Source organism: Polyodon spathula, chromosome 6 (genome assembly GCF_017654505.1).
Source record: "Polyodon spathula isolate WHYD16114869_AA chromosome 6, ASM1765450v1, whole genome shotgun sequence".
NCBI classification, from domain to species: domain Eukaryota; kingdom Metazoa; phylum Chordata; class Actinopteri; order Acipenseriformes; family Polyodontidae; genus Polyodon; species Polyodon spathula.
Window position 1 is genome coordinate 62,232,123 of NC_054539.1, and position 24,322 is coordinate 62,256,444.

Sequence of the window (24,322 nt, forward strand, 5' to 3'; positions counted from 1 at the left end):
TAAATATCATATGGGAGATATTGAAATTGGAGAAGGAATCTATGAAAAAGACCTAGGAGTTTTTGTTGACTCAGAAATGTCTTCATCTAGGCAATGTGGGGAAGCTATAAAAAAGGCTAACAAGATACTCGGATACATTGTGAAAAGTGTTGAATTTAAATCAAGGGAAGTAATGTTAAAACTGTACAATGCACTTGTAAGACCTCATCTTGAATATTGTGTGCAGTTCTGGTCACCTCGCTATAAAAAAGATATTGCTGCTCTAGAAAGAGTGCAAAGAAGAGCGACCAGAATTATTCCGGGCTTAAAAGGCATGTCATATGCAGACAGGCTAAAAGAATTGAATCTGTTCAGTCTTGAACAAAGAAGACTACGTGGCGACCTAATTCAAGCATTCAAAATTCTAAAAGGTATTGACAGTGTCGACGCAAGGGACTTTTTCAGCCTGAAAAAAGAAACAAGGACCAGGGGTCACAAATGGAGTTTAGAAAAAGGGGCATTCAGAACAGAAAATAGGAGACACTTTTTTACACAGAGAATTGTGAGGGTCTGGAATCAACTCCCCAGTAATGTTGTTGAAGCTGACACCCTGGGATCCTTCAAGAAGCTGCTTGATGAGATTCTGGGATCAATAAGCTACTAACAACCAAACGAGCAAGATGGGCCGAATGGCCTCCTCTCGTTTGTAAACTTTCTTATGTTCTTATGTTCTTATGTTCTAGCCAAGCCAAAGCCAAATAGAATGTTAAATGATGAAAATGGTACCACAAAACCCAACCACCCATACCACACTACATTAAATAAATTATATATGCAGACTATGTTGAGATACACCATTTTATAATAGGACATGCTTTATTTTAATAGCACTGTCTCTAGTACTGAAGCGTACTAACAAGTACATATTTGTATTTTATTATTTGTATAGTAATTATATACAGTTTTACCTAAGTCATCCATAGCTTCAAAAACAACACAATAATAGCTTCTTAGGTAAGGCACTGCAGTAATCCAAACGTCTTGCGCTGGAGCCCCCCCTCTTCTTTTGAGTTAACCATGGGAAAACTGCATAATCATTACCGTGTACATTTACTGTGGTAAATTAAGGTATTTGGTGCTGGTTATTTAAAATTTGGGTAGCAATGTGATATTTATGTATCTGAAACCAAGATGACGTAAACACATGTTTTAAAGGTGAGATTTGCATGGGGTAAAGAGTGCTCCATTTAGTCCCAGGATTTATTATTATTTTTCTGGCAATTTACATAATTGGTCAGTATTGTCAAACAACGCTATAGTATTTTGTTCTGTTCAATTAGTAAAGATTAAATAACAACTTATGACAAGTTTAAAAAAAAATTTAAAAGCACAAATATTAACAGGTGTTTTTTTTTCTTCCAGATATAACTAAAATCATGTCATTTTTCCAGATTTAGCTTAATACATAAATGTTAACAAAAAAGTACTAAAACGTTTGCTTTTAGATAACATTTAAAAATATTGAAAACACATATCACAAATTCAACATTTAAAGTCAATATGACAATTAAATCTTTTTTTACACTTAGCAAGTCAACATTTAGCTGACACGTTAAATCTGGGAATCTAATAAATAAATCAGTGAAAAAACACAAGCCAAGTTAGTAGAAACAATTGGGGCAACCTTGGCACTTTTTGCTCAAAAGAGCCAACTTACCTTTGTCAAGGGAAAGTGTGTTTAATTTCTATTTAAATTTATTAATGTGATTGTGATGTCATTCACCACATGCTGTAGTTGATGATGTAATGAGCTACTATTCCTTTCTATTTAAACCTTCAGGCATCATGGTACTGTGTAAGGGATAGAAAGAAGGCAAGCGTTGAATTGACAACACCTTTGATCATTGTTCCATAGCCCAATTTAGTGTTCTTATGCATATTTTAGCTTTTTAGTCTCGTTCCCCTTTAACAGAGGTATTGTTACTGCAACACATCCTTTAAGTCCTGATTTTGCAAGAGTGACCTTTGTACTGTTGATTTAATGGACAACGAGAAGCTATGCCTTCTGCCAGTCCTGTTATTTAAATTACAACTTGAAAATTGAGTGATGAAGCCATTTCACTCAATGTTTTTCTTTATGCAAGTCAAGGTTGTTCCACTAATGCTCATAATGCAACATCTCTAAAACTGTCTCTCTCTCTCTCTATATACACAGTGCTGAGAAAAAGTTTGTGAACCCTCTCAGGATTTTCACATATTGCAGACCTAAACGTTATTAGATCTTAATCTAAGTTCTAATAGTAGATAAAGATAATTATTATCTGATTAAACAAATGACACAAAAACATGATACTTTTTCAACATTTATTTATCCACAAATGATTCAACCTTCAATATCCATGTGTGAAAAAGTATGCGAACCTTTAGATTTAGAAACTGGTAGCACCCCCTTGAGCAGCAATGACTTCAACTATGCATTTCCTATAACTGCTGGTCAGTCTCTCACATCGGTTTTGAAGAATTTTGGCCCATTCTTCCTTACAGAACTGCTTCAACTCGGTGACATTTAAGGGCTTCCTTGAATGGACAGCTCACTTCAGGTCCTGCCACAACATTTCGATGGGCTTTAGGTCCGGACTTTAACTAGGCCATTCTAAAACGCGGAATTTCTTCTGCAGCCATTCTTTTGCAGCTCTGCTTGTATGTTTCGGATCATTGTCCTGCTGCATGACCCGCTTTCGGTTCAGCTTCAGCTCACGGACGGATGGCCTGACATTCTTCTCTAGAATCTTCTGATACAATGCTGAAAAAAAATAAAAATAAAAAATTTATATATAAAATTTTATATATATATGTGCATGCTAAAGTTATGTGTACAAAAATATGTATGTTCAATGAAGTGTAATTCATATCAACTACATTTTTTTGTTTTTGTTAAACATAAATAAAATACATTACAATATTTAAGTTTGCAATATAAACCCTGTGTGGGAATTGAACCCAAGACATGCTTTCAATGTAGATGCCCTAGCTTTCATGCCACAAAGTTTGTCCTTCCATTTCACTACATTAACATGTAGTATAGAAGTAAAGTTAGAGTTTTTAACAAGTAACGAGACAAGATTTTGTAAACAATGATTATGCATTATCTTGATTGTACTGAAAGCTTTCGTCTGATTTTGCAAACTATCATAATAAGCTTGATCCGTTCATTTAGTAAATGGTAGCATTTTTATGTTTAGGAAGTAGTAGTCAGGGAGAACATGTTCAACATTCTCAAAATGTTTGTTTTATTTGAAACTACATACAATTCCTGTAGGGGGCCGTAATTCACGGCACCAAAATAATAACTCTGCGTTTTAGTGGTGACACTTTCACTGCACATTCTCTCCAGTCACAGCTCACAGGCTCGCTCAGTCGCACCCACAGTTTCTCATTCAAGTTCAGTGCTGGACTGTCTCCAGTCCCCAGGTTCATGCAGCCCCTTGCATAATCTCCTGTCATTTCCCACCACTCATCATGAACCAGTCACATCCATGCTCTGCAACACCCAAAAACAGCAACACATTCTCCCCACTCATTCACTCACTCGGTCCCCCTTCTCATGCTAAGTAATGGCGTGACCCGTTTTTCTTACAATACATGTAACATAAAAGACAGACAAGACCAACTAAACAGACAAGTCCTACAACAAAGCAATTCTATGGGTCGTTACAATATATTTTTTTATTTGAAAGTAAAAATATATGAAAGCATGACGACCTTTATATACAAAAATCTTCACTAATACAGAATTGAACAATAACTTGAGTGTTTATTTTCATTTCATACAGCATTAAATGGCAGTGTTTATATTTATAGTGAAAAATAAATAAATATCAAGATAGATAAAGAAATAAATGTCTGTATTGATTTATGTATTGTTATGTCAATATTTATTAATGTATTTATTTATTTGTTTTACTTTTACCAAATATATAAGCTATCCTTCAGCATAGCTATTTCTCAGAAATTAACGTTCCTTTTTGTCGAGTGGGGAACCACAAATAGCATTACTCTCATCAACCAGTATTGAGAGGAACCGTACTTACTTGTACGGGACCTGTGGAAGGGTGGTGGGCAATCCACTGACATGGCACACTGATGTATTCTCCTCTGGCCGTGCTCCGTCCGGCAGCAGAGTTTCCGCCAGCTGACTGGCTCATTTCGTCTGGGATGGGGCAGACCCAAGGGAATGCCCGAGCGTCATTTTATCGGTGCAGCAACCCTCCCAAAGCCCGCCCCTCAGACAGGGGGAAAACCCATACACCCTCTTTTCCACCTCTCCATGTCAATGCCGTGACTGACAGGCAGATATTGTAGGGCTGCTGCCCTCTTCCTGCAGCACTATGAATGCGCCCAGAAAGTCAGGACAGGTCTCCCCTGTTACAGGACCACAAAGAGCGTTACACTGACAAGAAACCAACAGAATTCAACAATAAACAAGACACATAATTGAGAGGAATGGTTGTTCTTCGCACCAAGTTATCAGCGAGAACTGCCAGACTGTATACATCAAGGATAGTTTTCAGGGTATTGGTGCAGCAAAAGTAAATCAGCCAAAAGCACCATTTGTAGTTCCCAACTTAGGTGAAATGTAGAAAAAAAAAGTCAATACCGACCACAGTAAGAAAACTAAGTGGTCAAAGTAAGGTAAAAATGTCCTTTTTATCCTGTTGTTTTGCAGACCCCAGCTTTTATCCACCCATGTGTATATTACGGAACATCCAAGTTTAATGACAATTAACTTGTTTTATCAACATGGAAATATACTAGGGAATGCATTTATTGTGACTTGTATTAAATGATTTATTTCTGTTTTAAAATGGAACATTTGCCTGCAAAAAATATCTTCTCTTTTTTTTTATAATATAAACATAAAAATGGTCTGACTTGCATGAGATTTGAAACTGTAACCTTCAGTTTACAAGCATGTTGTTTTACTGTCAGTGCTACACAAGAAAATAAGTACTATTTTGAAAGACCTGCCAGCTGAGAATTCTTAAGACATAATTTGTGCCATCATATTATCCTCCTGTTATAAGACACGCCAATTGTAGCCGACTACGTCAATTGGTGATTGAGGGCACCAGGACCCAACTGATATGTATTGAATTAGCCAACTGTTTTGCACAGGTTCATTTAAAATTGCGAAAGTATGGTGCAGAACCAGACACCAGCCTATCCAGGGACAGACAGGACAAGCATGGCAGATTAAAACAGTTTTCTTACCATAAAAATTTAAAATAAAAAAAAAACAAAGTCGCCACCCAAAGAATAACTAGGGTGGAAAAGTAACCAAATAATATCCACTACTTTGCTAGAGCGCAAAGTCCAGGAAAAAAATGTTGCGGCCACAACCAATTGCTGCAGGAAATGGGAAACGTCTTTCCAGGACTGTATGGGGTATGGGTCAGCGTTCTGGAATACAGCACGGGCTGGTCCTGCGTGGCTCTCTCTAGGTACTATGGGAGGCAAGAAGATAAAAGTGCCAATAACAGCTTTGAAAACCTAGTTAAGACTTGCCTGACATCTTTCCTTTCATTTTACATATGAGGTTTTAAAATAAATGCTACTAAAAGACATGACTAAAAGACTGAAATACCGGTAAAATCCTCAATAAAAACGGTGCTAAAATCACACTGGCTTTTAATTAAAATACTGGAGCTCCTTATAGCCAAATGTGATCGAATAAGGATACAGGAAAATAAAAAAACAAACTAAAGCACTGAAAAACAAGAGTTACATAAACCTCTAACAGGGGAAGATCTAACAGCCAGGTTCAATAAAAACAACCAGCACTTTCCTGTACACTTTTTGAGCTCGCCTGGTCTGTGCTGCCCTGTAGCTACTGCTATTCGGTTGTCGACTCGGGTCCCTGCTGTTCTGTCCCACTGCCGCTGCCTTTGTTCTTAGCTGTTTCTAAGGTGATAAGGTGATAGCTTGCCGAATCCCTGAGTTTTCTCCCGTGCCATTTTGCGATGTTTTCGCCTCCCGTCCGTTTCTCTTTCCTCTCTTTTCGGCGTCTGTTTATGGTTCTTTTCCTTTTCCTCCCTTTCTTCTATTCTTCTCCATTTCCAGTCTTAAATACATGGACGTCCCTCCCCATCTGCCATTCTAACCTATTGCCAGTCTGTACCTGATCCAAAAAAATTCTGCTTATAGCCATGCGAGTAAAACTACATCTCCCTGAGATCTGACAGCTCCGTGCCTATACAGCAACAATACACAATAATCTGTGCCAAAATCAAAATGTGTAAAATCAAAAGGGTAAATAATAATAATAAAACACACATTTATAAAACGTGTCCAAATATAATATAAACCAAAAAAGTGAGGAAAATACACACATACATACACCATCTAAAAACGTGCTTAAAATAAAAGTGCTTATAAAAAGGGCTGCAGGAGTGGTGAAGTTCAGTCACCCTGTGACACTTCAACCACCCGCCCCCCCAAAAAACAATAACAATATTACATCACTTGTTCATCCCCTACAAAAGGGACAGCTTTTCCAAGCTGAAGGTTTGCAGTGCAAACGGCAGAGACATTCAAATGTTAAAATAGTACTGTAGTACTGTAAAAATGTCATGTAACAGTTTGAATGTGCTGTGCAAAATGTACATTTTTAAACTGGAGGTATGTTTTTTTTTTTTTTTTTTACTTTACTTTTTTTTTTAACACAATGAAATTACCTTGGTCTGTGCAGTTTCTGTTGCTGAAATGCACAATTTTGTAAACATTGAAACAAAAAGTCCACATGTGCTCATTTTGCTGTCATTACACACACCAAACAGTGGGGACATAAAAAAAAAAAAAAAAAAACATACACATTTGGTTACTATAGCATTGATAAGAAAGAGATTTTCACAACCCATGAATAAACCAAGCCCATGAATTCCTTGTTGTTTCTGCTTTGGTCCTCAGTTGTGTAAAAGGTTCCAAAAGGAAAATTCCTTTATAGCCACTTCCTGCAACAGCATGTGATCTTCTCTTCCAAGTCTATTCCAAGTCTGTCTTTTTTAATGTACTGTATCTAAAAATATATTTGTAGAAAGTTTTATCCAACAAAACAATTGTCTCTTGAATTTTCCAGACTTTGCAGTAAGCTACTTAACAGAAGTCTAGTATTAGAACTATACAGAAAGACTTATAACAGAAGCAAGGTTTAATAAAGAGGGGCACTGTGTGCTGAATATCGTATTCCTTCAAATTTAAGATGCCCTTGAACTTAAGATGCAGCCCAAATTTCCCACCCTCAATTTGAGGGAAAAATAAAACAACCTCAATTACTCAGTATGGAGGCAGTTTGCGGCCGTCTGCAATCACACAGAGCTTTACAGTTATGTGCTGCTTCTCCTTTCCAGTTGTGATTACTCACACGTGTTTTTCGCTCAGTTTGTGAAGTTTGGCATGCTGGAAAATACAATGGTCTGATCAGCATTTCCGATCTGTCCAAGCTGACTTGTTAGAAACGCTGAAATTGTAAAAGCTTCCCTTTGAATTTCTCAGGAAGCTAATGATGCTTCTTTGAAAATTGCTGCCCGTACAGGATGATTCAAGATTGGGCAGCAGTAACGGTTTGGTTTGTCTTTTCTCAGCGGTCAGTCAGGTTGCTGTTTGTGTACTCGGGTAGTCATGTATTTCTTTGGAGATTTTAATACATGCATCACTATACTGTATTCGAATTTAATACGCAGGCTATTTTTGATAAGCAAAAAATTGATACAAAAGTGTGTCTTAAATTCAAAGGAATACAGTATATCAAGCTGTTTTATTGATAGTCATACATATTCAGGATAACCCTTTCTTTTAAGGGAGGCAAAAAATCATAAATTTGAAAAGGGAGTTCCTTCATTACTGAGAATTAATGGTACTCTCACTATTATATCCCAACTTTACAGTAAACAACCAACTTTTGAAATAATTAGTTTAGTTTAAAAAGTCACTTTAGTCATTAAATCCTTCCATCCATAAAAAAACAAACAAACAAAAAAACACTTGGGCAGAATATCTCAGCTCATCTGTTTATTTTATTATGTGTCTTATGTATTGTTGACTAATTTAGGCATCTTCATTTGTCCTTTATAAGCTCCTGTAGCAAAGTGCTTAACAGTGTGCAGGTATAGGAATGTCGCAGTGATCAATGAACAGACAGACAACAATAATCCAGGTGCAATTATATTTTACTTGTAAATCCAATGGTCTGATGACACAAATACAGCAAACAATAACAATGCTAACAGGCAATACAGCCCCATGTATTGCTCTGTTTTAATCCACGGATTGATCCTGAAATAATAACAGTTCCGTTCCTAAACGCCCACATGTAACACAAAACACAAACACATGTCCACAGTGAGTGCTATAGTGCTCGTGGTGTAAATACAGTTATTCTTGAAACAATAGTAAAGTGTTTTCTGGGTTTAGTGCTGGCTTTTAGCGACAGCTCCGGATTGTGTTAGCCGTCTAATAACAACAAAGAAAGTTTTTAGACACAACAAACAAACAAAATACTCACGATTACAATACAAGTCTCCTTCCTTGTTTAGCATTTAAGCATAACAAGGAACAAATCACTTCGCTATGCCCTCCTTTTGTACTGTCAATCATGACCCCTATGTTAACTAGTGCAACTGCTCCTCCAATCCGCAGCTGCCACGTCATTTCCCTTCCAGATCGATGATTTGGTGTATCGTAGCTCTGCCTCTTTTTTTGTTGACTGACACGTCCGTCTGACCCTGGGAATGAATTGTCTGGCCATCAGGTCCAGGGCACTGTGTTCCCTTTACACAGCACCCTCATAGGTCGGGAGGGAGATTAATCACCAAGAATCATTCTGTCTCTGTCACACACCCCCTCCCCCAAAAACAAAATCCAACAATAACAATATAGCGTCACTTGTTCACCCCCTACAGAAGGGACAGCTTTGCCATGCCAAAGGTTTGATGTACAAATAGCAGTGACATTCAAATATTAAAATAGTACTGTAGTACTGTAAAAATGTCATGTAACAGTTTGAATGTGCTGCACAAAATGTACATTTTTAAACCAGAGGTATGTTTTTTTTTAATTGGCAAACATAAATGTCTTTTTAACACAATGAAATTACTTTGGTCTGTGTAGTTTATGTTGCTGAAATGCATGATTTTGTAGATATTAAAACAAAAATGTCCACATGTATCCATGCGTCTAGATGCTGTCATTACACACACCAAATAGTGAGAACATTAAAAACAAAAACACACACATTTGGTTACTATAGCATTGATAAGAAAGAGATTTTCACCACCCACGAATAACCAAGCCCTTGAATTCCTTGTTGTTGCTGCTTTGGTCCTCAGTTGTGTAAAAGGTTCCAAAAGGAAAATTCCTTTATAGCCACTTCCTGCAACAGCATGCGATCTTCTCTTCCTTCTAAGTCTATTCCAAGTCTGTCTTTTTTAAATGTACTGTATCAAAATATACATTTGTAGAAAGTTTTATCCAACAAAACACATTTCTGTCTCTTGAATTTTCCAGACTTTGCAGTAAGCTACTTAACAGTCTAGTATTAGAACTATACAGGAAGACTTATAAACAGAAGCAAAATTTAATAAAGAGGAGCACAATGTGCTGAATACCGTATTCCTTCAAGTTCCCCTTGAATTAAGACGCAGCCCTAAATTCCCACCCTCAATTTGAGGAAAAAATAAAACAACCTCAGTATGGAGGCAGTTTGTTGCCGTCTGCAATCACACAGAGCTTTACAGTTATGTGCTGCCTCTTACTCACATCTGTTTTCCCTCAGTTTGTGAACTGTTGTATTGCTTGGCATGCCGAAAAATACGGGAGTCTGATCAGCAATTATGATCTGTCCAAGCTGGTATGGTTTGTGGAAATGCTGAAATTGTAAAAGCTTCTCATTGAATTCTTCATGAAGCTAATGACGCTTCTTTGAAAATGGCTTCCTGTATGTCATGAATGATTCCAGATCGGGCAGTAACGTTTTTGTTCGTCTTTTCTCCGCAGTCAGTCACGTTGCTGTTTGTGTACTTGGGTAATCACGTCTTTTGTTGCAGATTTTAATACATGCATCACTATACTGTATTCAAATTTAATATGCAGACTATTTTTGAGAAGTAAAAAATGGTTAAAAATGGTTTCAATTTGAAGGAATATGGTAATTACTTATTCACTGTTCATTTTCATTGTTAGCAGTTCTTTTTATTCACCATGGTGCCAACTGCTACTTTTTGTTGCAATGCTGGATTGTTTTGGAAGAAGCTACACATTGAGATCAGACATGAAAGCTACATACAGACAGTTTATATACAATAAAACAAGGGGACACATGTCTTTATTAAAGGCTTATTTTTTTTTTAGTAAATCTTACCTTTACATACCTGCCAGGATCAAGCAATGTTGTCACTTTTATGATCCACCTGCTAAATAACAATATAGATATATAAAGAAAGAAAGAATCGATGCTATAAATCTCCCTCCCTCCCTGGTCGACTCGATGATGGGCAGCCCTTTTTGTTATTTAATAAAATAAAACACTGACGTTTTGGGAGAAATACTGTTTAGACATTGCCTTTGTTTCCATACCTCACACCACTGATGACATTTGTCAGCTATTTCTTGAATGGTGTGATATGAAGTATTATTACTAATTTTAATTAATAGTTAATAAAATAGAAAATATAAGTTTATGGCTTTTTGGGGGGGGAGGCAACCGCTGCGCATCACCTTGCCCCTCAATGTAACCTTCTCTCCTCTGCATATCAGCTTGCCCCTCAATGTAACCTTCTCTCCACTGAAGTTCAAGAAACAAGGAGTCATATAATCATGTTAAACATTACACTGGAGAAAGGAAGGGTGTGCCAAAAGCATTTTTCAAATATAGCAACAGCATCTCTTAACCAGTTTGCCCTCAGGTTTGCCCTCAAGTTTCTCCTTCCTAATATACAACTTGCAGCACATTTGCTTGTACTGTTGAAAGACATTAATAATAATAATAATAATAATAATAATAATAATAATAATAATAATAATAATAATATAATAATAATTAATTTTTACTTAGCACCTTTCATATTGGACCACGACACAAAGTGCTATGCAGAGGTAGGCTGTGAACTGTGCATTATATGCAGTCACCTGCAATAGGACATTGATTTAGCATCTCATCTGCAGGATGATGGACAAGGAGGTTAATTGACTTGCTCAGGGTCACAGAGTGAATTACTCTGCAGGAGTCCTAACTCTCTATGTTCAGCAAAACTTATGGCATACAATGCAGATTGGTCCTGGCATTACAATAAATAGAAATTCACAATGCCCACGGTATAGGGTAATTGAGGACAGGCTATTATATGTGATTTTCTAGCTAAAAAGTAACAAGTCTTGCACCATAAGAAAAACTAAATGTTTTGTCCTGGCTGTTGGAACAGGAATGGTCCTAGGGTTGCTATTAAATCGATACCAAGATCACCGGATCTTATACTTTTAGATTCCTTTCTGTTCTCACACTAAGATCTGTTGTGTACCATTGACAACAAAACATCTGAAAGACTCAACACTATCTATATACCTATACCTATAGTAACATCACAAAACAGAGGTTAAGAAAAATGGAAAACCTCTCAGATTGCATTTGCCAGTAAATAAATACATTCTTTTAAATTCTTTTGGCATAATATTGACATCTAATGCAATAAGATAAGCCATGATGCTCTTCCCACAATAAATTGTGAGTTTTGTGGGACATATTCCCTGAAATATGATATTAATATTTGAATGTGTATTAATGATATAATGGACTAATTATCATAATTTCAGTTAGGCTGGGTGTGTGTGAGCAAGCTGCTAGCAGCCTCACAACTTGCTTGTGCTTATGCTGAGGAGACAGACGGTGTCATATTTCAATTACCTGCTAGCCAGCATGAGTGCAGGGAAAGTTTTGAATTGTGTTTGTGCTTAAAGACTAAGAAATTTACTTTCTGACTTTTCTGATTTCTGTTTATTATTTGTGTACTTAATAAAATATTACTACTGATTAAACATTCCTTGTGTCTGCGAGTGCATGGGTGTTCATAGTAAATCCTCGATCTTTGTAACACGTCAATTAAATATTATTAATAAGATAACTAATCAACCCAGATAAAAATTAAATTATCAATTGAATTGCTCCTACAGTTTACACACTTGATACTTCATAATCTTTAAACATGTACAGTTTAAGAATACGAATGTATTATTATTAACCAAGATATATTAAGTATACAAATGTCAATGTCTTAGTATTATCAAAGCCTGTGACATGCATGATAGTGCTAGTAAATTGAGACCCATGTAAGCATAAGAGCAGACATAATATATTGCTTTTGGCTATTCTGTATATTGGCAGACAATGACTGGCTAGGGTGTGCTCCCATATCCTGTGCAATAAGTGTCTTCAGTATTATAACATCCAAAACTAAATGAGAAACAGCTTTTTTTATGTTACCATATGTTGTCAATCTAGACCACCTGAGATTCTTAAATATGGCAATGTTTTCCTCAGGCTGCAAAATTATTTTAGAAATGACCACGCCTTTAATTGGCAAGCTTTCCAAGTGGGAGTTTAGTACATACAGTGAGAACTTGGAGAAAACTATACATTTTTGCAAAGATTATGTTTGTACATTATTAAGGTTATCTATTAAATACTCAATGGCAACATTCAATTACAATTTAATTTAATTTTACATTCTGTTTTCTTTCTTATCTTTTTTTGTCTTAATTGTACTCATTATTCTCTTTATTGCCATTCCCAACTTTACTGCAATCTACATATTTCCCCTATGACAAATAGATTGGAGTATGGCAATAATTTATCACACCGGTGGGGGTCAAGTTGTCTATGTCCAACACCAATGCCATTAAGACTTATTGCATCTATCTATATATCTATCTGTCTACCTAGCTGTGCATGCTGGGAGTGTGAGAGACCAGTGTTTTGCAATGAGTAGATTGTGGTGGCTGTGAGGTGTTTCTCTTTCTCCTTTTTTCATTTATGTGTTTGGTCTTTTATAGACTAAGCTATTTATTTATTTATTTTTACCAGGTGCTGACTGTATGTCAGCTCCATCGGCCACACCAGCCATGGCTGAGGGGAGAGGTAGAGCGTCTCCAAGCCTTTTATTCAAAAGCCTAACACACAGGCATGGGATCAAGATCGTGACAGATGGTTTTGTGGATTTAGAGAAGTTTGTGCCAGTTTTGTGGAAAGTTGTAGGATATGGAAATAATAGGTCAGCGTGTCGCATGAGGGGGTCTGTTGTAGCTTTTCTAAGTGATACTGAGTTAGTCACAAAAGTTGTTGAAACTGGCATTGTTTTAAATTACTTTTTCATCGCTGTTCCAACTCTTGCTGTTCCAGCCCGTGTGGAAAGCATTCGGACGTTACAATTACTTAACCACTTCAACACCATGATCTATGCACCTACATCAAATGAAAACCCACTTGAAAATGAAAACAAAAGAAAGGACACAAGAAAAATGTGCAGTGGTTGTGAAGGCAACCCCGGCTTCTGTTGTATTGAACATTTCAATAAATGGCACAGAGCAAGTTGATAATGGCACATGTTTTGATATTTGATAATTACTGTTTACTGTTTACTGATTGTTATTGTTATTCATTGTTCAAAAAATAAAATTGAACATGAATATGTAGTACACAGTTTAGGTTATTTATTTGCGTTTTATTCATCATATGTTAAGATTTTATGGCAACTACAGGTTTGAAAACATTATTTTAAAAATCGGGTACCTAGGGGTTTCATTTTTACACCTGGAGTTGAAGTGGTTAAAGGGAAAAGAGAGATTAGCATGATCGAGCACTTTCCTGATTTTAAATTGTTTTTCTAAGTACTGAGCAGCAAGTTAGACACAATGCAGCAATACTAGGCATGGGAAAAAAAAGAAAGAGATCAACTGAAAAATGTAATAAGCAAAGTATGGGTCTCTCTTAAGGAGCAATGATGTATAATCTTACAAAAGCATTTTTCTCTTTTCTGTGTATGCTTTTACCATTGTCTGTACTTTTCTTTCAGTCCCTTTTCTTTACCTGATAATGCATACTCTTAATATAGGAACTTCAAATATAAACAAGGGGCAAAGAGAGCAGCTCTTTCTGAATACATAAAACAAAAGAAAGTTGAGTTGCCATGCTCCAAGAGACACACAGTGTAGAAGGTAGAACTTTTGTATTTATCAATGTTTATGCTCCAAACAATGAGTGAGAGAGAGAGAGAGAGAGAGAGAGAGAGAGAGAGAGAGAGAGAGAGAGAGAGAGAGAGAGAGAGAGAGAGAGAGAGAGAGAGAGAGAAAATCTTCTTTCAGACCCTCAATGGATTTTTAACACAGTCAGCCTGAAGAAATTGTTTTATTGACGACCAGCTGGACAGAAACAGCTCAGAGACCCACCCCAGGTGAGTCAGGGAGCTGTTTACTGTTTACAATGCATGATATGGAGGATGTGTGGAGATCAATGAATCCTGATGTTAGGTAGTGCATCTGGGTTAAAGAGAGTGCTGGGACTATCTGTCTAGCTCGATGTTTTTAAACACCATTTAAATTATTTTGCTAAATGTACTATTCACCCCACAGGTCTAGCTGACCATAGTTTTGCATTTCTTCATTTTGGCATTTTAATATTAAACTTTTAAAAAACAATCATTTTTTAAAATGTTTTATTTGTTTGGGGGACATTTTTATCAGTAAGGCAATGGAGGGGTGTGAGTAAAGCATCCCACATAAACCCTAAGTGTTCATACTAGTGAGAGTCCTACTGAAAAACCTTGGGATTGATGAAAAACCTTTAACCTAGATCACTAGATTTGGTTATGTTGTTTTTTTTTGGGGGGGGGGGGGGGGGGGGGGGGGGGGGGGAGTGTGTGTTCTGGTAATGGATCAAGATTTTTGCACATGGCTGGCAGCTACACCACTGACCTGATGACTCCCACTCCCCCAAACTGAAATAATACTCTTGGAAAGTTGTATTAGATTTACCGCTGTATCATGTGTAAAGGGTTTCGTAGTGTCGCAAACAATAGCAAATGTATGCACAAATGTGAGAAACCATTGCACTGCCGCGAGACTCCCAAAATTGTGGGTAAACCTTGAGACTTGACATCCATAGTAAAGTTCAGACTATTCTGCCAGCACTACACAAAAAATGCTACCAAGAGCACTAGTGAGGCAACGAGAGAGCTGGAGGAGGATATTACTGATCTTCATCGCTCTATGAAGTTTAGAAATAGTAAGGCTTTGCCAAGACCCGAAGCTCAAAAAGAGTAGTTTGGCTGATCTGCTGGAATCGCAGATACAGGGAGCACTGGTACTCTCACAATTTCTCAGTCTTTCTCAGATGGATGCTCCAACTCAGTAATTCTTCACTTTGGAAAAAAAAGTGTCTTAGAGTAAAGTAATATATTGCCTTCAAACAGCAGCTGGTTAGGGTTAGGGTTAGAGTTGAGGCCATCATGAGGTATGATGTGGGGTTGTATTCAGATTTGTACACAGCAGAGGATGTGAACAGGTCTGAGGGAGCCCAACCCTGACTTTGCTGCCAAAGAAAGGGGACTTGTGTAACTTCTAGAACTGGAGACCAGTAAGTCTTCTCTGCTCCAACTATAAGGTGCTGTTGAAGGCACTGGTGAACGGAATGAGCAAAATAATGAGCTGTACTGTGAATTCAGATCAAACGTACTGTGTACCAAGCAGATAAATATTTGATCATTTTTAATTTGTGATTTCATATCAGCCTCCAAGCTCTTTGGTTTTAAAGCTGGTCTTCTCTCCCTTGATCAAGAGAAAGCTTTTGACCGGGTAGACCACAGGTATTTATTTGATATAGTTATGGCATTTGGCTTTAGTCCCAATTTTTGGGGAAACAATTACTTGATCTATAGTAACATTTTTTGTGTACTTAAAATCAATGGTGGGCTGTGCTCTTCTTTTAAGGTCAAGAGGGGAATTTGCCAAGGCTGTTCTCTATTTGGGAATGTTGTACTCTTTCATTTGAAACCCAGGTCTCGTTTACTAAGCAGCGGTAATTTGGCCAGAATTGCAGGAGGAACACTGAGATGACTGTGCATGGTATTTCCCAAAGTGTCATGCGCTATTTACTAACTAATTAGAAACAAAAATACTGGTTGGAAAAACTATAATTAGCAAACAAATTGTGGGATGGCAACAGGCCTGAATTTGCGCACAGTATTTATTCTATTGACACAGGTGAGGGAGCTTACTTACTTGTGGCAGTAGGGATAACAATATAAGAGAGAGATAAAAGAAAATATGCTGTCCTTTGTTTGGTGGTGAGGTTACATTTTGATAATCACCTGGACAGTGGACAGTTAAATGTCTGTGTTTTACCAGATTTTTATAGGGGGACACTGAAAGCCTGGAAGGTTTTTAGGACTCACAGAGATTTTAAGTCGGTAGGGCTGTTCTGGATGCTTGAAGAGCCTCTAGTTTCTAATCTCTTTTTAAATTGCCACCTTTTAGAATCAAATAGTTTTATTTAATTCTTAATTTCCAGAGTTTCAGTGAAGGTTGGGAAATTCATCATTTTTGACAACCAAACCTGGAAAATCCCCAAATCACTAGTGAGTGAGCTGGGGGGGGGGGGGGGGGGGGGGGGGGGTGTGTGTGGCAGAGGGGTTTTTATTGCTGCACAGAGTAGCCTTATCTGGAGAGGGATTACAGCAGCTGAGATACTTTTACCTGTAAAAAACTGAGCTGGAGTTGGAACCTCCAGAATTGGACCTGCAGATCCGACCTGCAGCAGCGCAGACCAGTGACCAGTTTGGGTGGGGGGGTGGAGGGGCGGGTTGATGTATAGAGCATGTGTGAAAGTTAATGCTTGGCACACATTGACGAGAGAGGCTGCAAGTAGAGGAATCCCTCATAAGAACATAAGAACATAAGAAAGTTTACAAACGAGAGGAGGCCATTCGGCCCATCTTGCTCGTTTGGTTGTTAGTAGCTTATTGATCCCAAAATCTCATCAAGCAGCTTCTTGAAGGATCCCAGGGTGTCAGCTTCAACAACATTACTGAGGAGTTGATTCCAGACCCTCACAATTCTCTGTGTAAAAAAGTGCCTCCTATTTTCTGTTCTGAATGCCCCTTTGTCTAATCTCCATTTGTGATCCCTGGTCCTTGTTTCTTTTTTCAGGCTGAAAAAGTCCCTTGGGTTGACACTGTCAATAACTTTTAGAATTTTGAATGCTTGAATTAGGTCGCCACGTAGTCTTCTTTGCTCAAGACTGAACAGATTCAATTCTTTTATCCTGTCTGCATATGACTTGCCTTTTAAACCCGGAATAATTCTGGTCGCTCTTCTTTGCACTCTTTCTAGAGCAGCAATATCTTTTTTATAGCGAGGTGACCAGAACTGCACACAATATTCAAGATGAGGTCTTACTAGTGCATTGTACAGTTTTAACATTACTTCCCTTGATTTAAATTCAACACTTTTCACAATGTATCCGAGCATCTTGTTAGCCTTTTTTATAGCTTCCCCACATTGTCATGATGAAGACATTTCTGAGTCAACAAAAACTCCTAGGTCTTTTTCATAGATTCCTTCTCCAATTTCAGTATCTCCCATATGATATTTATAATGTACATTTTTATTTCCTGCAGGCAGTACCTTACACTTTTCTCTATTAAATGTCATTTGCCATGTGTCTGCCCAGTTCTGCTTACTACAGGTTTGCTTACTGTACCAGAATCTAAATCATTAATGTAGATTAGGAATAGCAGAGGACCTAATACTGATCCCTGTGGTACACCACTGGTTACCACACTCCATTCTGAGGTTTTTCCTCTAATCAGTACTTTCTGTTTTCTACATGTTAACCACTCCCTAATCCATGTACATGTGTTTCCTTGAATCCCAACTGCGTTCAGTTTGAGAATTAATCTTTTGTGCGGAACTTTGTCAAAAGCTTTCTGGAAATCTAAATAAACCATGTCATATGCTTTGCAATTATCCATTATCGATGTTGCATCCTCAAAAAAATCAAGCAAGTTAGTTAGACACGATCTCCCTTTCCTAAATTGTTTATTTTAAGAGCTCCTAGTCCCTTTAACACTTCTGCCTCAGTTATGCTAAAGTTATTTAAAACTGGATAGGAACTGGATGACATGTGGGGCATGTTGTCAGTATCTTCCTTTGTAAAAACTTGTGAAAAGTAATCATTTAATATATTTGCTATTTTTTTTTCTTCATCTACGATTTTGCCATTTGTATCTCTTAAACATTTAATCTCCTCTTTGAATGTTCGCTTGCTGTTGTAATATTGGAAAAACATTTTGGAATTGGTTTTAGCTCCCTTAGCAATGTTCATTTCTATTTCTCTCTTGGCCTTTCTAACTTCCTTTTTGACTTGCGTTTGCAGTTCTGTGTACTCTTTTTGCGTACTTTCTTTTTGGTCCTTTTTTAATGCTCTATAAAGTGTCTTTTTTTGCTGAATATTTTTTTTAATTGATCTATTAAACCATTTTGGCAATTTCGTTTTACATTTAGATTTGTCTACTTTAGGGATGTAATTGTTTTGCGCCTCTAGTACTACATTTTTGAAGAACAACCATCCTTCTTCTGTGGGTGTTTTCTCTATTTTACTCCAATCTACTTCTGTTAGTCTCTGTTTCATACCTTCATAGTTTGCTTTTCTAAAATTGTAAACCTTGGCTTTAGTCATTACTTTTGGGGTTTTAAAAAACACTTCAAATGAGAACATGTTGTGGTCTGAGTTTGCCAGTGGTTCTCTGACCTCTGTTTTAGTTATTCTATCTTCGCTATTTGAAAAGACTAAATCAAGGCATGCCTCCCCTCTAGTCGGTGCCTTGACAAATTGTGTTAGGAAGCAGTCATTTGTCATTTCCACCATTTCTATTTCATCCTTCGTGCTACCCACCAGGTTTTCCCATTTTATTTGGGGGAAGTTGAAATCCCCCATTAGTATGGTTTCTCCTTTGCTACTCGCATTTCTAATATCATTCTATAACAGATTATTGTGCTCACTGTCTGAATCTGGCGGTGTGGAAGGGGTGTGGGTAATTCACTGACTAGGAGACAGACAGGTGTACTTGAAAACACCACACAGGTGCCCAGTTTTATTTTCAGACAGTTCTTACTTTTTCCGGCAGAGGGCACTGTTGACCGTGGGCTGCTTATCAACGATGATAGACAGCACCACGGAAATACCACAGCTGGTATGTGAACAGGACGGGCACTCGCAGGTGCTCAAAGAAATAATAATGAAAACAGAAGGCGAAAAGAACAAGGGAAAATAAAACAGTAATAAAACTACAAATAAAAGGTGCTGCACTCGGCAGCGTTATCCCGGTCGCCGCTACCCGCATGACCCGGATCACCGTCCTACTCTATCGGCTATCTAGCCTGCTCTTTCACAATACGCCGGGGTCTGCCCAAGGATTCCCCGCTCTCTCTCTCTGTCTCGCTGTGATTCTTTATTTTTCTCCCAGCTGATTCCCGGTCCCGAATCAAAGCTTCCGCACTCTTAGCGCGTCTAAGTGGGCAGACCTGAGGAAACATTATTTTATAGCGTTATTTTATAGGACCGACAATCACCCAAGACCCGCCTCTCGGCCATTCAGAGAGGGGCAAAGTCCACACACACACTTTCCCACCTCCCCGTGTCACTGCCATGACTCACAGGCGGTTGTTGGGCGACTGCCGCCCTCTTCCTGCAGCCCGTGAACACGCCAGCAGAGTCAGCACAGATCTCTCCCTGTTACAGGCGGTCTATAGCATGCTCCTATTATTATGCCCTTTGAATTTTTGTCCGTTATTCTGACCCATATTGATTCGGTTTTATTTTCTTTGTCCAGGTTTAACACCTGGGCTTCAAGACTGTTTCTTATGTATAGTGCTACCCCTCCTCCTCTTCTGTCCTGCCTGTCTTTCCTATACAGTGTATACCCACAAATATTATATTCGTCCCCATCACTCTCAGACAACCAAGTTTCAGTAACACCTATCACATCATAGTTACCTGTTAGTGCAGTAGCTTTAAGTTCTAGAATTTTGTTTCTGATACTTCTAGCATTTGGATAAATACATTTAATGGTTGTCTTACCTGAGTTGTTGTTCTTGTTTTGATGCGGTCTCCCTTCTGTTTTTTTGTTGATTTCTCCCCCCTTCCTTTCTAGTTTAAATGCTTCCGAACCTGCTCGAGGATCTTTTCTCCAAGTAGAGTGGTTCCCTTGTTATTTAAGTGCAGTCCATCCCGTCTATACAGATAGTCCTCGTTGTAGAATGTGGTCCAATGATCAAGATAGGTGAAGCCTTCCCGTGTGCACCACATCTTCAGCCATGCGTTTTGATTAATTATTTCCAGCTGTCCATATGGTCCTTTGCAAGGTGCCGGTAGTATACCAGAAAATACCACAGTTTTGGTTTTCTCTTTTAATTTCCTTCCTAGCTCTCTGAATTTGTTTTGCAGGGATTTTGGTCTGTCTCTTCCAATGTTGTTTGTATTGATGTGGACGACTACTACTGGGTCGTCTCCTGCTCATTCTAGGAGCCTGTCCACGTTCTCAGTGATGTGCTTGACCGAGGCTCCCGGAAGGCAGCACACTGTTGTAGTAAGGGGGTCCAAACTGCGAATTGAACTTGCTGTGTTTCTCAATATGGAGTCCCCAACAATCATGACCTCCCTTCTTTTTGCTGTCTCGTCACCACTGTCAATGGGGTCCTGGATGTTGTTCCTTTCATTCTCTTGTTGTTGGTTCTGGTCATCAAAATTCTGAAGTGACTCAAATGTGTTGGTTGTGTTTGACGAAGTTTCTTTTTTTCCCTGCTTCTGCCTACCTGAACCAAGCTGTTCTGACCTTCTATCTCCCTGGTGGCTTTCAGTCTGTTAGGGGTGATGCAGACTTCCATGAATTGTGGGTGTGCCAGTTCCTCAAGATCCTGTTGCTGTCTCACTTCTTCCAGCTCCATTTCTAGCGTACTTACTAGTTTATGCAAATCCTGTATCGCGCGGCACTTTACGTACACTTGGTTTAGCTCCGCTGGGTTTTCTCGGATTTCCCATATCAAGCAGGTGTCACAGATTGAAGACCATGTTGAGGGTTTTTTTTTTTTTTTTTTTAAGTTTAGTTTCTTCTGCAGCTGTCAACCTGCTTTCAAACTGCTTTTAAACTGCTCTGGACTTTTCCACGCCTGTACTTCTCCCACTCGCTGTCGCTTCCACTCGCTGTCGCTGGGAAGACTGCCTCGTTTAACTCACACCTGCATGGAGGAATCTGTACACCAGTGGAGAGTTTTGCACACCATTGCGGCCACAAACTCCTTTCTTGCCACCATTTAGCCGGAGTGGATGATAACTATCCATTTTCCTTGATAAGGGAGACATTATTTCATTACTTTCTGTTTTGTCCCCGGTTACAGCCTCTGTTTGAGGTACTAAATGATTTGTTCAACACACTGGGTTTGATCTTTACTCAAAACTTATTTATCGGGTAAAGTACACCAAAGGGAATAAAATATATGTCAGTTACCTCATTTTCTATTGGGCCAGGCAAAATTGCCATTTTAAAGAGTAGGTAGAACACAGTGAATGGTATGTTAACACTGGAACCGCCGAGATTTTGGACTACACGCAACCTGCAAAATGTGTGGCTCCATTTTAAAACAGCTTCGACATGAAAATGAAAAACAGATATAACTTAATATTTTTATTTATGAACATCATACATTACATTTTCATAGCAGAAGCTGTTCAAAAACAGCACATACATAAACATGAACTGTAATAGAGTAGACTTTACACAATACTTCTGTGTAAACAAGTGTAGAAAGCGGTATGCACATATACAATTATAAAACATAAATAACTAGTTAAAATAGGATAAAACAAAAATATAACAACTTATGCAACGTGAAAGCGCTTTGAGTGAAACATAGTTCAAATGCTCTGTCTGTTCAGAGTTCTGTTACAGCTCTGGACTGTCTGTCAGAGTTCTATTACAGCTCTCTCTATACAATCTACATGCTTTTCAACTGTACCAGTGCATTTGCCACAGACTGCCTTTTCACAGCAGGAGCAAATCAAAGTTCTGTTTTTATTGCAACCTGGCATTATCTTTTATTCCGTGTGCCAGTGGACACAGTGCTGGCTGAAGACTGAGGGGCATCTGCCAACCACCTTTCATGTCTCTTATCAAAATGTTTCTGCCGTAGCTCCAGGGCTAGCTGCAAAATGAAGTCACTCGAGTGATTGTGTTGCTGGTGCACTCCTTGTACAAAACCAAAGCGTTGACGGCCGCCAGGTCCAAAACATTGTAAAAAACAGCCACAGGCCACCTATGATACAGCCGTGCCATTTGATCCAGTATATCCACACCATACTTTGTTGCATTGTAAAATAGCTTTCATTTAGCTTCAGTCCCAATGGTCACTGATTTGTGCAGAGAGCTTAGAATAAGCACTTTATTTTTTTTACACCTGTACACACTCAGGGTGGCACAGTCGTTCTGCCTGAAGAGTGTAGTTATAATAATAATAATAATAATAATAATAATAATAATAATAATAATAATAATAATATGATGTGTAGAATGACTTTCATTAGTGTTTCAACACTTGACAGGAGTATGTAATACATTCTTTCACAATTACTTTGATTTTATTAAAGCCCAGACTAAATTGTCAGCTATATTGAATTGATTTCAATGTGCCTCAAACTGCGGGTCTGGCGATTGCAGAAGCAAGTGCTTATAATGTATTCATTTTTACGATTCTGCAGCTGAAACACTGTATGGGAATTTAATTCAAATATTTAGTAACACTTAAGAACGCTCATGCATTGGAGATATTTCAATTTGAATGGCAAAAGCCGCTCAAAAAGCAGCTATGGCGGTGCTAGTGTTAACTGCTGCAGCAGTTGATTTTACTTTCGGTAAACTGGTGCACCAGCTAGAAATGTTTCAAGTAATCTGGGCAATTGGGGAGGTGGCAGAAGATACATTAGTAATGTGTTTGCAATTGTTGTAATTGAGAGTTATGTGCTAATCTGTTGTTTTTAATCCAACTAATCTAACCACTTGGTGAAGGGTGGACAGTACCTTGCCTGCCAGAAGGCCCTATTAATTGTCGCCTTAAGAATTACACATATTGTCAACCATTTAAACATACTTACCATAATATACTAATTCAAATAGGTTGTGAAATCACCCATCTAATAGTCCAAGTATAATTGAACATTCAGGGCAAATGTAGATGTTAATGGTTTCATCCATAAGCAAGATACAAAATAAGTACATGGATTTAAGGTCTGCTACTGCTGACTGTAATCTTAATAGTTCATTAGGTATCAGTAAGTGTGTGCTGTGAAAAATACAACATTGCCTGTGAGAATTTTTTTTTAATTTTAGTGGCCAGAAGAGACCTATTATCTCAAACTGTCAAACTGTCTAGGTTTCCGGGACCACCGCTGCTGTGGGGTCTGGAGCCGTCACCTCCTGAGGGTCTGCTCCAGCCATTGGCTCCCGGTCGCCGAAACTGCTTTGCCTGGGGTCGTCCATTTCAGCCCCGTACCTTGTTGTTGGTGTTGCACTTCTGCCTTGTCCGCGACGTCACCACACACCTGCACACTACAACCACTCTGTCATCCAGTTTTGAGAGATAGATGTAATGGGGTATCGTCAGTGGAACAATGAAAATTAACTCCATGTCTATGAATAACGTTGCCTAATGGTAGCATATACAAAGAAAACAGAATTGGGCCACGAATCGAGCCCTCAAATGTAACCTTTGACAAAAAAATAGGTCTCCTCAATTTTAACAAATTGAACCCTGTTTGAGAGACAGGATTGAAACAAAGACAGGACACCCTGACAATACCACCATATTTTAAGTCAATCAATTAAAACAAAATGATCAATAGCGTCGAATGCAGCACTTAAAATCAAGTAATATAAGAACCGAAAGTGAGTCCATGTCAGAGGATAACACATCATTTACCATTCAAATTAGTGCTGTGAGAAGGCCTGAACCCAGACTGAAATTTTTCATATATGTTATGAATTCCTAAAAATCTTTTGAGTTGCTCAGCCACTACTCTAAGACTGTAGAAAGAAATGGGTGATTGGAAATAGGCCTGTAGTTGTTAAGAACATTGGGATCCAAGGTGGTTTCTTGAGCAGAGGTTTTATTACAGCAGTCTTGAATGAGTTAGGAACAGTACCTGATGAAAGAGAACCATTAGCGATATTTTTCAGTGTTTATTTTAGACAAT